The sequence below is a fragment of the Bos taurus genome, chromosome 11, assembly GCF_002263795.3.
Source record: "Bos taurus isolate L1 Dominette 01449 registration number 42190680 breed Hereford chromosome 11, ARS-UCD2.0, whole genome shotgun sequence".
Lineage (NCBI taxonomy): Eukaryota > Metazoa > Chordata > Mammalia > Artiodactyla > Bovidae > Bos > Bos taurus.
The window spans coordinates 75,693,560-75,709,843 of NC_037338.1; the positions used below are offsets into that span (position 1 = coordinate 75,693,560).

Genomic DNA, 16,284 nt, shown 5'->3' on the forward strand with positions numbered 1-16,284 from the left:
AATTGATCAGACATCACTGCTTCCTTTTCCTTGCATGTGGAAACATAGACTGTGACTCCTACAGACAAGGGGCTTCGTATTGCCTTTGCTCATCCCTGCCCTGGATTTCCGTGGACAGACTATGTGCCTCTGAGCAAGGAAGCACATTGATCCATTGGGTGAGTTTCTCAAAGAAAGGGCTGGTCCAACATTTTCATAGGCAGACATTCATTAGATAACTGCCTTATGGAAGATACTCAAAACCGGTCTGCCAAGACCACTGCCCATAAAGTGGAGCCTAGATTTAGACAAAAGTTTCCTTTGTTCATTCATTTTTTGGGTGTCCTATGTCCTAGCACTGCAGTAGAGAGTAAGTGGGTAATAAGAACAGACAGTCTACCTTTTAGGGGTTTAGACTGAAGGTGAAATAAGATGTGCATACTCACAGCAAAGTTATTTCCCAACAGGATATAACTGTGAGTTATCACAAGCAAAGTGTCTGGGTTCATGGGAAGGAGGAGGAAGTATGGCTGGGAATGAAACAAACATGATATACAGTGTATCCTGGGCAGTAACTAGGTAAAGCTTCTGCAGAGCCCAAGGCAGACAGAGAAAGGTGTCTCCAGCTTTAAGAAACTTACAGTCAATTGAAGGGGAGGAGGTGCATGCAGGGCACTGTGAATCCTGAGACTGTGAGCTATGGCTGGCTGGCACTGTCCAATTAGCCCCAGTCCTCTGTTCCTCCCACATCATGGTGGGCAAATGACCCCTGGAAATGATGATACTTCCAGAAAGATTCTCATCTCCATTTCCAGCCACACCTAGCTGGAACAACCAGGAAAAACTGAGAGTCACCTTAGCTTTGGAGACCATTTTCCATCCTTGTATCTTTCTCCAAACCAGATTCTAGCCGTTTCCATTTTCCAGGTTCCTAAGTGACTTTGATTTTTCAATATAGTTACAAGTGTCTTGGGCTTTACGTTTAATGAAATGGCTTTTAAATAAGTGCAGAGACACTAGAGAAAAGGGCATGGCAGATTTTCACCTTATCCCCCTAGCCATTAACCATGGGTCCCTCCTTGCCTGATCGCTGGAGTACTGCTGGGGCACAGGGAGGTGCTGTCTGCAGCAAGAGGGGGCAAGACTTTAGGAATCTGCATTGTGAGTGTGACTTTCTTTAGTTTTTTTTTTTATTTTGTTGAAGTATAGTTGATTTACAATGTTGTGTTAATTTCTGCTATACAGCAAAGTGATTTCAGGTATACATATACATTTTTTTTCATATTCCTTTCTATTATGGTTTATTATAGAATGCTGAATACAGTTCCTTGTGCTATACAGTAGGCCCTTACTGTTTATCCACTCTATGTATAAAAATTTGCACCTTCTAATCCCAAGCTCCCAATCCATCCCTTCCCCACCCCTGCCTACCCGCTTTGAATTTCTTTAGTTTTCAGTAGGAATAGCTATGTGTTCCTGTCACAGAGGGCTTCCCTTATAGCACAGTTGGTAAAGAATCTGCCTGCAATGCAGGAGACCCGGGTTTGATCCCTGGGTCGGGAAGATTCCCTGGAGAAGGGAATGGCAACCCACTCCAGTGTTTTTGCCTGGAGAATCCCAGGGACAGGCTACCATCCATGGGATCTCAAAGAGTCAGATATGACTTAGTGACTAAACCACCACCACCTGTCACAGAAGTGGGCTGTCATATTTTCGGTTCTCCCCATGAATGGTTTCGTTGTGGGAAATTGCCAGGTGGAAGGGATGTGGGTGCTATGCTCCTGCACATGTCCTTTGAAAGTCCTCACATCTTATCTTTTTATCATGCCTTACTCCTGTATGTCTGTGCACAGGCTTAGATACACACTCAGACACATTTGGTCCAGAAGCACATAATTTCACTAGGCCATTTTGCAAAATCAGGTCTGTAAAGTCAATGCAGTGTTGTGACAAAGCCCTGGCTGGGAGATTGGGAGGCTTCAGTTATGGTCCTGGTTTTTATCCCAGTGTGGCTCTGAGCAAGTGCTTTTCCCTTTTGCCTCTTATATTTCTCAACTGTACTATTAGGTGTTCAACAGTGCAACCTTCAGGGGCTTTCTATGATCCTAAGGATCTTTCTCCCTATCTTATTGCCCTCTCCTGATACGGCAAAGGTTGGATGTTGACAGAGACCAGATCTCAGGTCCCTCTGAGTCTAGAGTGAGAGTGGAAATGAAAGTGTCAATATGGTAAGTCATCTCTTGTAGTGGGTGTTGGAGCCAAAGCTGCCATTTAAAGTCTAAATGTGTTGTCTGTCAGTTAGCTCCTAGGAAACCGTGGCAGTACCTCACTGGGCTGGGGCATGGGAGAGGGACATCAAGGAGGCAGGGCCACTATAGTGCCCACACCTGCAGGGAGCTTTAATTATTTCTAGACTCAATTTGCACATATGGGCTGATTTCATTCAGGATGGAAAATGGAGTAAGTCCTGACCTTTCACATTCCTTGCTAGAAAAGAGGAAATCTGCCATTTTTCTTTAATGAGCAGTATGTTTTCCTTCCTCGGTGAAATGCCGAATGTTCCAGAATGAATCATTTAAAACACACTTAAACCAGATCCAGGAGATTTTCAAGTAGAGTTAGAATGCAATAGTTTCTCCATAGGATGTACTTGAGGGCCAGGATTGCTCAAGGGTAAAAGCAGTTGAGACTTACATTATAATCCATGAAACCCAGAAGAATTGGACTTACTAAGAACCTCAAAGAGATGTGAATAAATCTTTCTTTTTTAAGTTCAAGAGTAAAAAAAAAAGGTCACCCAAATCAATAACCTCATCATAATAGCAGAAGATACACTGAGCAAGTTGTGACTTCTGGGAGGAAAACACGTCTCAGCCCTTCTGCCCTCTGGTTCCACGATCCATGTAACTCTTCCTGGTAACTGATTTGAAGCTTTTGCAGTATAACTTTTCTGTCCTAATCATGAGTTTTTCCATCCATCGGTTCATCCTTCCACCCCTCCGTCCATCCATCCATCCATCCATCCATCCATTTATCCCATTAATCCATCCATCTACCCCTTCCATCCAAGTAGCAAACATACCCTGAACACTTATTCTATGTCATGTGCTAATCTAGGTGATGGGAGAAGATTATATAATGGACACTTCCTGGTTTCCTCCTCAGGATTTAATACCCTCATTTCTTCTGCCAAGAATAAATTTTCCATGGAAGTAGTTTAAAAGGGATTGCCGCATCTCCAAGTATAGGTGTAACTCAGATGAACTGGATCAGTGAATCACATTGACACCACACCATCCTCTCAGCAGCTAGTCACAGTGATTAATTTGATGAGGGCTCCTCAGCCTTATAAGGTTATTAAAGGTCATCAGGAGTCAACCCAAAGACTGTTGCTTGAGATATCACTTATATGGACCTCTCTCTTCCTCTGTATAAGAACCTGGAAGCACATGAAGAGACTGTGAATAGCCATCTGGTAATGATCAGGGAGAGCCTGCTGATGTTAGAGCCAAGGCCAAAAAGCTTTAGCTGAGCATTTGACAGTTAGAACTCTGGACCTGGTCACGTCCCTTGAGCCTTTCAATCAAGTTTTGCCTGGAGCCACACCTAATTCAGTTATGGGGGCCAATAAATCCCTTTTAATGTTCAAGCCAGTTTGAGATGAATTCTGTTACTTACAGCTAAAAGCATCCTAACAGATGCAGAAGCAGGCAGCAGTCCCCAACCTTTTTGGCACTAGGGACTGGTTCCATGGAAGATAATTTTTCCATAGACTGGGGAAGGGGGATGATTTAAGGAAGATTCAAGCACATTATACTCACTGTGCACTTTCCTTCTAATTTCTTGCTGCCACTGATCTGACAGGAGGTACTATTCTGTGGCCTGGATGTTGGGGACCCCTGATTGTAGAGGTTAAGAGCTCAGATTCTGAAATGAAAAAGAGCTTGAACAAGCTGCTTTGGTTTGAATCTCAGTTTCACCACCCAGTAGCTTCAATGGCCTTATCATGCCTCATTTTCTTTATCAGTAAAATGGATATAATATTTCTTCTTCTGAAGATTGTTATAAGAATCAAGTTAGAATGTAAAAGCACTTAAACTGGTGCTTGGCACATAGTAAATGCTGCCGCTGCTGCTAAGTCGCTTCAGTTGTGTCCGACTCTGTGTGACCCCATAGATGGCCTCCTACTAGGCTCCTCTGTCCCTGGGATTCTCCAGGCAAGAACACTGGAGTGGGTTGCCATTTCCTTCTCCAATGCATGAAAGTGAAAAGTGAAAAAAAAGTTGCTCAGTCGTGTCCGACTCTTAGCGACCTCATGGACTGCAGCCTACCAGGCTCCTCCATCCATGGGATTTTCCAGGTAAGAGTACTGGAGTGGGGTGCCATTGCCTTCTCCAATAGTAAATGCTGCTGCTGCTGCTAAGTCACTTCAGTCGTGTCTGACTCTGTGCGACCCCATAGACGGCCTCCTACCAGGCTCCCCCGTCCCTGGGATTCTCCAGGCAAGAACACTGGAGTGGGTTGCCATTTCCTTCTCCAATGCATGAAAGAGAAAATTGAAAGTGAAGTCGCTCAGTTGTGTGGACTGCAGCCTACCAGGCTCCTCCGTCCATGTGATTTTCCAGGCAAGAGTACTGGAGTGGGGTGCCATTGCCTTCTCCAATTCTCAAAACTGCTGCTGCTGCTGCTGCTGCTAAGTCACTTCAGTTGTGTCTGACTCTGTGTGACCCCATAGATGGCCTCTTACCAGGGTCCTCTGTCCCTGGGATTCTCCAGGCAAGAACACTGGAGTGGGTTACCATTTCCTTCTCCAATGCATGAAAGTGAAAAGTGAAAGTAAAGTTGCTCAGTTGTGTCCGACTCTTAGCGACCTCATGGACTGCAGCCTACCAGACTCCTCCGTCCATGGGATTTTCCAGGCAAGAGTACTGGAGTGGGGTGCCATCACCTTCTCCGATAGTAAATGCTACATAATGTCTAAAAAACAAGAAGAGAATGAAGCAGTGAAAAATACCTGGTGTCCACTCTAAAGAAGCATAGTCTCCCTTCTGGGTGCCACCTCTGTGGAGAGGTGGCACCTGATGATAGTACCTTCTCAGTGAAGAATTCTCTGCAAAAACTATAAGGAGTTTTTGAGCAAAATGCAAAACTTCTCCACCAATCAGAACCATCAATTAGCTTTGTAACTGTGTACATGAATAGTACACAGTTATACTGAGTAGTAACGAATAGTATCACTTTCATCAAGAGTGGAAGCTATTAAGCTTGTGATGGTAGTATAGTAAGGCTGTCACACTGTATCTTCTAGTTGTTATGATATTGCTTGCATACAACAGCCTATTTCTCTCTCTCATGTTGACCCATTGTATCAATATCCCTGTGTGATGAAGACATGGTAGATGTGTGGCATGGCCATGCCCTGGTAAGTTGTCTAACTAGTGTTAGTTTCTCAGTTGTGTCTGACTCTTTGCTACTTCATGGACTGCAGCCCTCCAGGCTCCTCTGTCCATGGAATTCTCCAGGCAAGAATACTGGAGTGGGTAGCCATGGCCTTCTCCGGGGGCTCTTCCCAACCCAAGCATTGAACCTGAGTCTCTTGCATTGTAGGCAGATTCTTTACCATCTGAGCCACCAGGGAAGCCCCAGGTTGTCTATAAAGACAGTGCAAAAAATGTCCTATCTGTCACTATGACATGGTGTCTGTGACATAATAATTGGTATACTTGTGTGTCACCATAATAGATGGTGCCTGTCATTATGACATGAAATACCTGTCTGCCAAGATGTCATTATAGTCTTTTTCCATCATGAGGACAGTGCATGTCGGTTATGGTGACCTGGTATACCTGTCATATATACAGGCTTATCATATATAGAAAGGAGTACCTCCCCTTCTCACTCTCTATAACCAATGAGTCACCAAGTCCTATGGCATCACTTCCGAAATGTCTTCTAGCCTGACCCCTCCTTTCCGTCCCCACTGCTTCTGTTACAGGTATGGTTTTGAACTCCCTGACTCCTAGTTAATCCATTCTTAGCTCTACATCAGAAAGATCATTCTGACACAGATTGATAATGTCAGCCATTTTCCTAAGATCTAAATAGGTAAATGTACTTCGTATTTTCCAAATACAGTAAATTCTCACACTCTCATTCTAGGTTCTCCAGGATTTGGTTCCAACCAATCTTTTTCTAGGTTTTTGTTGTTGTTCACTTGCTCAGTCTTGTTCAACTCTTTTCGACCCCATGGGCTGCAGCATGCCAGGCTTCCCTGTTCTTCATCACCTCCCAGAGCTTGCTCAAACTCATGTTGACTCGGTGATGCCATCTAACCATCTCGCCCCCTGTGTCCCCTTCTCCTCCTGCCTTCAATCTTTTCCAGCATCAGGGTCTTTTCTCATGAGTTGGCTCTTCCCATCAGGTGGCCAAAGCACTGGAACTTCAGCTTCAGCATCAATCCTTCTAATGAATATTCAGAATTGTTTTCCATTAGGATTGACTGGTTTGATCTCCTTGCAATCCAAGGGACTCTCAAGAGTCTTCTCCAGCACCACAGTTCAAAAGCATCAATCCTTTGGCACTGTTTAAGATGTCCAATGTGATGATTTGATATATGCGTATCTTGCAAAGTGATTACCACAGAAAGGTTTATTAACACATCCATCACTTTACATAGTAATTGTTTTTGTTTGTTTGTTTGTTTGTAACTTTGTGGTGAGAACATTGCTACTTTCTTAGCAACTTTCAAGTATACAATACAGTATTGTTGTCTATAGTTGTCATTAAGTTATCTATAGTTATCGTTTGATTCCAAGAACTTATTTATATTATAATTATAAATTTGTACCCTATGACTAATATTTTCCCATTTTTTTCCCCACCTTCCAACAATCTAATTTTATGAGTTTGGTTTTTTTAAGATTCCACATTTAAGTGAGATTATCCAGTACTTTTCTTTCTTTATCTGACTTACTTCACTTATCTTCATGCCCTCAAGGTCCATCCACATTGTTACAAGTGGTAGAATTTCCTACTTTTTTGTTATTGAATGATATTCCAAGGCAATGGCACCCCACTCCAGTACTCTTGCCTGGAAAATCCCATGGACGGAGGGCCTGGTGGGCTGTAGTCCATGGGGTCGCTAAGAGTCCACACGACTGAGCGACTTCACTTTCACTCAGTCACACACACACACACCCACACACACACGCACACACTGCGTTTTCTTTATTCAATCATGCAATTTTTTCTTTTAGCAATCTCCATACTGTTTTCTGTAGCTGTTGTAGCAATTTACATTTGTATCGACAAGGCATAAAGGTTTCCTATCCTCAGCATCCTTGCCAGGATCTATTCTCTCGTGTCTTTTTGAGAATAGTCATTTTCACAGCTGTGAGGTGATTAATATCTCATTGTGGTTTTGCTTTGCATTTCCCAGGTGATTAGTGTTATTGAGTGCCTCTTCATGTATCTGTTGGTCATTTGTAAGTCTTCTTTGAAAAAATATTTATTTAGATCTTTTGCCCATTTTTAAATTGGATTACTTTTTTTTTTTTCCTATTGAGTTGCATGACTTTTGGATGTCAACCCCTTATCAGATAAATGACTTGCAAATATGTTGACCCATTTTGTAGGCTGAGTTTTTATTTTGTTGATTATTTCTTTTACTATGCAGAAGGTTTTTAGTGTGATGTGGTTCCACTTGTTTATTTTTGTTTTTGTTGCTTGTGCTTCCATGTCATATCCAAAAAGATAATTGCGAAGATTAATGCCAAGGAGCTTTTGGCTTATGTTTTACAGTTTTGAGTCTTAATTTTTAAGTCTCTGTTGAGTTAATGTTTTAAGTAAAGTAAGATAGGGAGCCTACTAGACTTTTTAGAACTAACACCCCAAAAAGATGTCCTTTTCATTATAGGGGACTGGAATGCAAAAGTAGGAAGTCAAGAAACACCTGGACTAACAGGCAAATTTGGCCTTGGAATATGGAATGAAGCAGGACAAAGACTAATAGAGTTTTGCCAAGAAAATGCACTGGTCATAACAAACACCCTCTTCCAACAACGTAAGAGAAGACTCTATACATGGACATCACCAGATGGTCAACACCGAAATCAGATTGATTATATTCTTTGCAGCCAAAGATGGAGAAGCTCTATACAGTCAGCAAAAACAAGACCAGGAGCTGACTGTGGCTCAGATCATGAACTCCTTATTGCCAAATTCAGACTTAAATTGAAGAAAGTAGGGAAAACCACTAGACCATTCAGGTATGACCTAAATCAAATCCTTTATGATTATACAGTGGAAGTGAGAAATAGATTTAAGATAGATAAAGTGCCTGATGAAATATGGAATGAGGTTCGTGACATTGTACAGGAGACAGGGATCAAGACCATCCCCATGGAAAAGAAATGCAAAAAAGCAAAATGGCTGTCTGGGGAGGTCTTAAAGATAGCTGTGAAAAGAAGAGAAGTGAAAAGCAAAGGAGAAAAGGAAAGATATAAACATCTAAATGCAGAGTTCCAAAGAATAGCAAGAAGAGATAAGAAAGCCTTCTTCAGTGATCAATGCAAAGAAATAGAGGAAAACAACAGAATGGGAAAGACTAGAGATCTCTTCAAGAAAATCAGAGATACCAAAGGAACATTTCATGCAAAGATGGGCTCGATAAAGGACAGAAATGGTATGGACCTAACAGAAGCAGAAGATATTAAGAAGAGATGGCAAGAATACACTGAAGAAATGTACAAAAAAGATCTTCACGACTCAGATAATCACGATGGTGCAATCACTGACCTAGAGCCAGACATCCTGGAATGTGAAGTCAAGTGGGCCTTAGAAAGCATCACTACGAACAAAGCTAGTGGAGGTGATGGAATTCCAGTTGAGCTATTCCAAATCCTGAAAGATGATGCTGTGAAAGTGCTGCACTCAGTATGCAAGCAAATTTGGAAAACTCAGCAGTGGCCACAGGACTGGAAAAGGTCAGTTTTCATTCCAATCCCAAAGAAAGGCAATGCCAAAGAGTGCTCAAACTACTGCACAATTGCACTCATCTCACACGCTAGTAAAGTAATGCTCAAAATTCTCCAAGCCAGGCTTCAGCAATATGTGAACCGTGCACTTCCTGATGTTCAAGCTGGTTTTAGAAAAGGCAGAGGAACCAGAGATCAAATTGCCAACATCCGTTGGATCATCAAAAAAGCAAGAGAGTTCCAGAAAAACATCCATTTCTGCTTTATTGACTATGCCAAAGCCTTTGACTGTGTGGATCACAATAAACTGGAAAATTCTGAAAGAGATGGGAATACCAGACCACCTGATCTGCCTCTTGAGAAATTTGTATGCAGGTCAGGGAGCAACAGTTAGAACTGGACATGGAACAACAGACTGGTTCCAAATAGGAAAAGGAGTACGTCAAGACTGTATGTTGTCACCCTGTTTATTTAACTTCTATGCAGAGTACATCATGAGAAACGCTGGACTGGAAGAAACACAAGCTGGAATCAAGATTGCCGGGAGAAATATCAATAACCTTAGATATTCAGATGACACCACCCTTATGGCAGAAAGTGAAGAGGAACTAAAAAGCCTCTTGATGAAAGTGAAAGAGGAGAGTGAAAAAGTGGGCTTAAAGCTCAACATTCAGAAAACGAAGATCATGGCATCCGGTCCCTTCACTTCATGGGAAATAGATGAGGAAACAGTGGAAACAGTGACAGACTTTATTTTTTGGGGCTCCAAAATCACTGCAGATGGTGACTGCAGCCATGAAATTGAAAGACGCTTACTCCTTGGTAGGAAAGTTATAACCAACCTAGACAGCATATTCAAAAGCAGAGACATTGCCAACAAAGGTTCGTCTAGTCAAGGCTATGGTTTTTCCTGTGATCATGAATGGATGTGAGAGTTGGACTGTGAAGAAGGCTGAGCGCTGAAGAATTGATGCTTTTGAACTGTGGTGTTGGAGAAGACTCTTGAGAGTCCCTTGGACTGCAAGGAGATCCAACCAGTCCATTCTGAAGGAGATCAGCCCTGGGATTTCTTTGGAAGAAATGATGCTGAAGCTGAAACTCCAGTACTTTGGCCACCTCATGCGAAGAGTTGACTCATTGGAAAAGACTCTGATGCTGGGAGGGATTGGGGGCAAGAGGAGAAGGAGACGACAGAGGATGAGATGGCTGGATGGCATCACTGACTCGATGGATGTGAGTTTGAGTGAACTCTGGGAGTTGGTGATGGACAGGAAGGTCTGGCGTGCTGCGATTCATGGGGTCGCAAAGAGTCAGACACGACTGAGCGACTGTTCTGATCTGAAGATAGGGAGCTAGTTTTCTTCTTGTGCTTGTGAAAATCCAGTTTTCCCAGCACCATTTATCGAACAGACTATCCTTTCTTCATTGAGTATTCCTGGCTTCCTCATCAAATATTAGTTAGCTATATTTGTTGTGGGCTCGCTATTTTGTTGCATTCTTCTGTGTGTTTGTTACTATGTCAGTATCATACCATCTTGATTAATATGGGTTTGTATTACACATAGTTTGAAATAAGGAGATATGATACCTCCAGCTTTGTTCTTTCACAGGATTGCTTCGGTTATTCAGGCTATTTTGTGACTCCATATGAATTTTGGGATTTTTTTTTTTCTATTTCTGTGAAAAATGCTTTTGGAGTTTTGATAGGGATTGCATTGAATTTATAGTTGGCTTTGGGTCGTGTGGACATTTTAACAATTTTAATTCTTACAATCCATGAACACAGAATATCCTTCCATTGATTTGTGCTTTATTCAGTTTTTTTCATTAATGTTTTAAAGTTTTCAATGTACAGATTTTTAACTTCCTTGGATGAACTTATTCTTAACTATTTTGTTGTTTATTATGGTATTGTAAATGATATTATTTTCTTTATTTCACTTTCAGATGGTTTGTTGTTAGTATGTAGAAACACAACTGATTATTTTATGTTGATTTTTATTCTGCAACTTTACTGAATTTATTTATTAGTTCTAACAGTTTTTTAATAGAATCTTTTAGTCTTTCCTATATATATAATATGGAGAAGGCAATGGCACCCCACTCCAGTACTGTTGCCTGGAAAAACCCATGGACAGAGGAGCCTGGTGGGCTGCAGTCCATGGGGTTGCTAATAGTCAAACATGACTGAGCGACTTCACTTTCACTTTCCACTTTCATGCATTGGAGAAAGAAATGGCAACCCACTCCAGTGTTCTTGCCTGGAGAATCCCATGGACAGAGAAACCTGGTAGGCTGCAGTCCATGGGGTCACACAGAGTCGGACACGACTGAAGCGACTTAGCAGCAGCATATATAGAATATAGAAATATATTTATATATGTTATATATACATATATGTTCCTTATGTGACATATATATGTATATATATATATATATAAAACTAAAGCTGAAACTCCAGTCCTTTGGCCACCTCATGCGAAGAGTTGACTCATTGGAAAAGACTCTGATGCTGGGAGGGATTGGGGGCAGGAGGAAGAGGGGACGACAGAGGATGAGATGGCTGGATGGCATCACAGAGTAGTTGGATGTGAGTTTGAGTGAACTCTGGGAGATGGTGATGGACAGGGAGGCCTGGTGTGCTTCGATTCATGGGGTTGCAAAGAGTTGGACACGACTGAGCGACTGAACTGAACTGATATATATATTCACACACACGTGTCATCTGCACACAGAGATAATTTTAATCCTTCCTTTCCTGTTTGGATGATTTTTATTTCTTTTTCTTGCCTGATTACTCTGGCTAGAACTTCAAATACTATTGTGAATAGTACTGGTGAGAATGGATGCCCTTGTTTTGTTCTTGATCTTAGAGAAAAAGTTTTCAGCTTTTCACTGCTGAGTATAGTGTTAGCTCTGGACATGTCATACAGCCTTTATTATGTTGAAATATGCTTCTTTTTATAGCCAATTTGTTGGGAGTTTTCATCATGAAAGAATAATGAATTTCATTTAATGCTTTTTCTGCATTTGTTGAGATGATCATGACTTTTCTTTTATTCTATTAATGTGGTGTAGCCCATTTATTGATTTGTATAGCTGAAGCATTCTTGCATCCCAGTGATAAACCCCATCTGATCATGATGTGTGATCCTTTTAATGTGCTGTTGAATTTGGCTTGCTAGTATTTTGTTGAGAGTTTTTGCATCTGTATTCATCAGGGATTTGGCTAATGTAATGTCCTTATCTGGCTTTGTTATCAGGGTAATGATAGGCTTATGAAATGCATTTTTGGAGTGTTCCTACCTCTTCAGTTTTTTCTTTTTTTGGAAAGAGTTTGAGAAGGATTGGCATTAATTTTCTTTTAATATCTCTCTACTGTTCTCTACTACCTGCTTCTGGCCCAGACCTGGTATACAGTGAGGGTAGGGTGGTATAAATAAATGGTTTGACATGTAAGCTTATAGCTTTCTTAATAAATTAGAGGAAACTTGGTGGATGTATTATTTATGGCCCACCTTCATGTCCAAATTGGTGTCATAATCTGAACATTTATGAATAGATTAGCTACTTGGAAATGGGCACATTTCTGCATATTTACCTTTATGTGTATGTACTAATAGCAGCAAGAACCATTAGTGAATTCATTACTTTTGAATCCAACTTGCACTTCTACTGCTAAGGTTAATTATTGATTTGTTTTATTCTGTGATTAAAGCCATTAGCCACTATTAGCAAATGATGATGTTTATGCATGTTTGAATATCAGCTGGGCTGCATTTCATAGCAGGGGCCCAAGCTAAATTAGTATTCTCTGGAACTGACATCTGGAATGGTGATACATGGACTTGCTGAAGGTAACCAATGATTTTTCCTTGCAATAGAAGGATAAACAGTGCCTGATTGTCTTTGCTAATTATTCTTCCTGAGTGCAGTCACTGACCGGAATTTAGTTTCAGATGAATTTGGCCTTCGTCGTTTCTGATTTTGAATAATCAAGAGTTCTGAGGAGTACTTTGAGAGAAAAGCTAAGATGTGTCCTGGCTCTCCTGCCTGAAGACTCTGCTTTTTAACTTTCCTTTATCTAGGAAGTGGAATGGGCTCATTCACTCCTTGAAATGGTTGGGAATGGAATTTGCAGATCACTTTGGCTTCACTTGAACGCTGCTTCTGCCAATAAGAGGGAGACACTGGCTAGAGTGCTGAGTTGGTCACATGATCCTAACTGGAGGAGGATTGGCCTGAATATACTGGCACCAGTGGAACCAAGTGGCCAGAACTCTCATGTATCCAACTGCAAGGCAGGGTGGGAAATGTAGCCTGGCAGCTCTGTCTGGCAAAAGAAGAGAAATAGTTTGGAAAATAACTAGCCAATGTCTGCTGAAATCCCTTTTGCTTCTTTCTAGTAGATGAAATCAGCCCATACTAAGAGGATTTTCACCCTGGGCCACTTTCTCAGCTCATCATCTCTTTGCTTGGCATCTCAAGGAAGCTGACCTTCAAGCACATACTTTCCTGAATAATCTTCAGCTGTCTCTAGGCAAAGGCTGAGAAATAGCTTGAGGGCAGAGGCAGCCACGAACCTGAATTCCTGGAGATCCCAACAGGGTGTGGGGTACATGGTAAACACCTATTGAGTGATGACTAGCTGACTGAATGATTTTAGGTGAACCTAAGGTTCTTGTCATCTGACTTTGACATATATTCCTTTTAGAAGACTCGTCTCTTTACCCTTTGCACAAGCCTTCCTGATTGTTATCTACAGTTCATCTTTCGCAGGGAGATGGTTCAATTAAGACAACTCAAAATGAGTCCATGATTCAAAGGTACAGCTGACTGCACTCTGATTAACTTCCTATTCATCAGTCACAGAGATATATGATGGGAATTACCAGGGCAGGCGGGAGAGAGGGCAGGCAGGCTAGTGGGGAAGGGAGATAGAAGAAGCTGGAAGATCTTTGGGGGTACAAAGAAAATGAGAAAAGTCCTAAGAGGGGGGGTGTTCCCAAGAGGAGGAGAAGCCTGGAAGATAGCAAGAGATAGCACACGGTCTTCTAGGAAATGTAATTTGATGTCTGAGCATTAGTGAGTCTGACTCTAAAGTTAAATTGAACTTTCTTATGATGTGAAAGGGAAAATAAATGTTAGATGCTAGCAAAGGCTGATAACTCAATGGCTCAACTGAAGGGATTTTTGACGTCTTGCATTCCAGCCTCCCCTCAGCCACATGATCCCAGTGCTTTCTCGAAAGCATGAGTGATGGTGCTTCTTATCCAGAGAGGCTGCTGTTCCCTCTGTTAGGAATTAGAATTGTAGCAAAGATATCACAGCCACTCATGGTTTCATTACCAAAGATATGCTGAAAACCACCTCCTGGCCAAGCTCAGAACCCTTACCTGATGCCAGATCCCTACATCTCAATGTCTACTAAACATCTCACCTGAATGGCTAATGAGCAGCTCCAGCAGAACATGGGAAAAACTGATCTCTTCTCCGTCCTTCCTGGGTTGCTTCTCCCACTGGGTCAGGGGACCACACTGCACACTGTCCACACAGTCTCCAGAAATGTGGGCATCCTCTGGGACCCCCTCTTCTGTCTCACCTATTATGTTCAGTTGTCCACCAGCTCTTATGAAGTTGCCCTCTTGATCTCTCTCCAATCCTGGTACCACTTCCCTAGTTCAGGCTACTGGGATGTTTGCCCTGGATTATGCTACCCATTTCCTAACTGAGCTCCTTACCTCCAGTCTTGCCCAACCCCATTTCTATGACGCAGTGACCTTTGCATAGTGAAATCTGCATAAATCTTTGCTTTCCATTTTCTTCAGCACCGAGACTGACCTTGAATCACTGTCTTACTGCTGGGGACTTCTCCATCCTCATCTCTGGCCAGTCTTGCTTTCACTCTCCCTTCTAGCCACATGGACGCTTAGTCCTGAGAAGACGGCCTGTGCTTATCTTCCCACCTCTACAGTTTCCTCTGCCTGAAGCCCTTTATCTCTGGCCTACTCCCATTTCCTGACAAACATCGACTCATCTCTTGTGAGGCAGGATAGACTTGGCTTCCTGACCTGCCAACCTGGGATCCCTTTTCTCAGCCTTCATGACACTCTGTGCTTTCTCCTGTGTGGAATTACCATAGCGCGCTGCATTGATACATTTCCTTTTCCATTTTCACTATCCGACTACTCCAGGCTACCATGACTTCTCTCACCTGGACTGTTGCCACACCTGGCATCGTACACCTAACCTGAGATAGATTCCTCACTCCTAGACCTAGCCTGCACCAATTTAACCTCCAGAGCTTTATTTCTGAAGTACAGATCAAATTAGATCATGTCTCATCTTAAAACACTTTAGGCTGTTTCCCCTTGCCTTTAGGATAAATTAAAAAATCATTCTGAACAACTTTGTCATGAGCCCTTACCCATTTACCCCTCCAATCTCATTTCCCTCACTCCATTTCCATTGTGGTTACTCTGAGATACAATTTCCCAGGTGGCATAATGGTAAAAAATGGACTTGCCAATGCAGGAGACACAAGAGGCATGGGTTCGATCCCTAAGTTGGAAGATTCCCCTGGAGGAGGACATGGCAACCCACTCCAGTATTCTTGCTTGGAGAATCCCCTGGACAGAGGAGCTTGACAGGGTCGCATGGGGTCACAAAGAGTCAGGCACAGAATATTTAAGGATTAGTCTTCACAATATTGTCTTTGAACTTGTGTTTTATAAGTGAAGTCCAGTGGAACAGTGGAGATGCGCTGGGGGTCCCACACCCACACCACATCCCCAGGACAGGTTCTTAGCTGCTCACTCCTCTGCCTTGACCAGCAATCTCAGCCACCCTCTGCTCCCAGAAGGGACCTGGGCAAGGGTGTGGCTCTGAGTCACAGAGCAGGGCCTGTGATGGACTGCACTTGCCCTGGGAGTATCTCTAAGGCAGGTTCATGCCACTGAGATGCAGGTCTTCTCCCATACAAAGCTTTGGTTTGAGGCCTTCCGCTAGCCTTGCTGAACTTCTGGAAGGATGCTGCAGTCTAGAGAGATGGAGAGATGGAGAGAGTAAGGGAGAAGGAAACAGCTTTTCCTGCTTTCAGAACAAGTGGCCCTGTGTTTCCTGTATTTTCATGTTGCAATGAGCCCTGCAAACTGTACTTTGCTGAAGACAAACTATTCCTCGCTCTGACAGGTGCGCAGGTTTGGCTCGGTCTTATTCTTCTTTAGCATCTCTCAGACCCACCCATACCTCTTCCTTTCAGTTTCCATCACCTTCATCCAGGACCACACTTCTCCTCTGGACAATTTCCACAGTCCCTTGTTGTATCCCA

General features: G+C 42.5%; 2 long non-coding RNA genes across 3 annotated transcripts in view; one reads left to right on the forward strand and one right to left on the reverse strand.

Moving 5' to 3' along the window:
- Positions 1–2,616: 2,616 nt before the first annotated feature.
- On the reverse strand, positions 2,617–5,151 carry LOC132346610 (uncharacterized). The gene is made up of 3 exons (XR_009496510.1): positions 4,994–5,151; positions 3,801–3,906; positions 2,617–3,418 (listed from the first exon to the last, which is right to left on the reverse strand). It is a non-coding gene; the product is annotated as an uncharacterized lncRNA (long non-coding RNA).
- Positions 5,152–5,653: 502 nt separating this feature from the next.
- The window catches only part of LOC132346609 (uncharacterized), a 71,369-nt gene continuing 60,738 nt past the window's right edge, over positions 5,654–16,284 (forward strand). Inside the window, exon 1 of one of the 2 annotated variants that reach the window (XR_009496509.1) lies at positions 5,654–5,974. This is a non-coding gene — a long non-coding RNA (uncharacterized lncRNA). Of the gene's footprint in view, positions 5,975–15,783; positions 16,146–16,284 lie in introns of those variants that run through there. The other variant, XR_009496508.1, reaches the window with a different exon arrangement.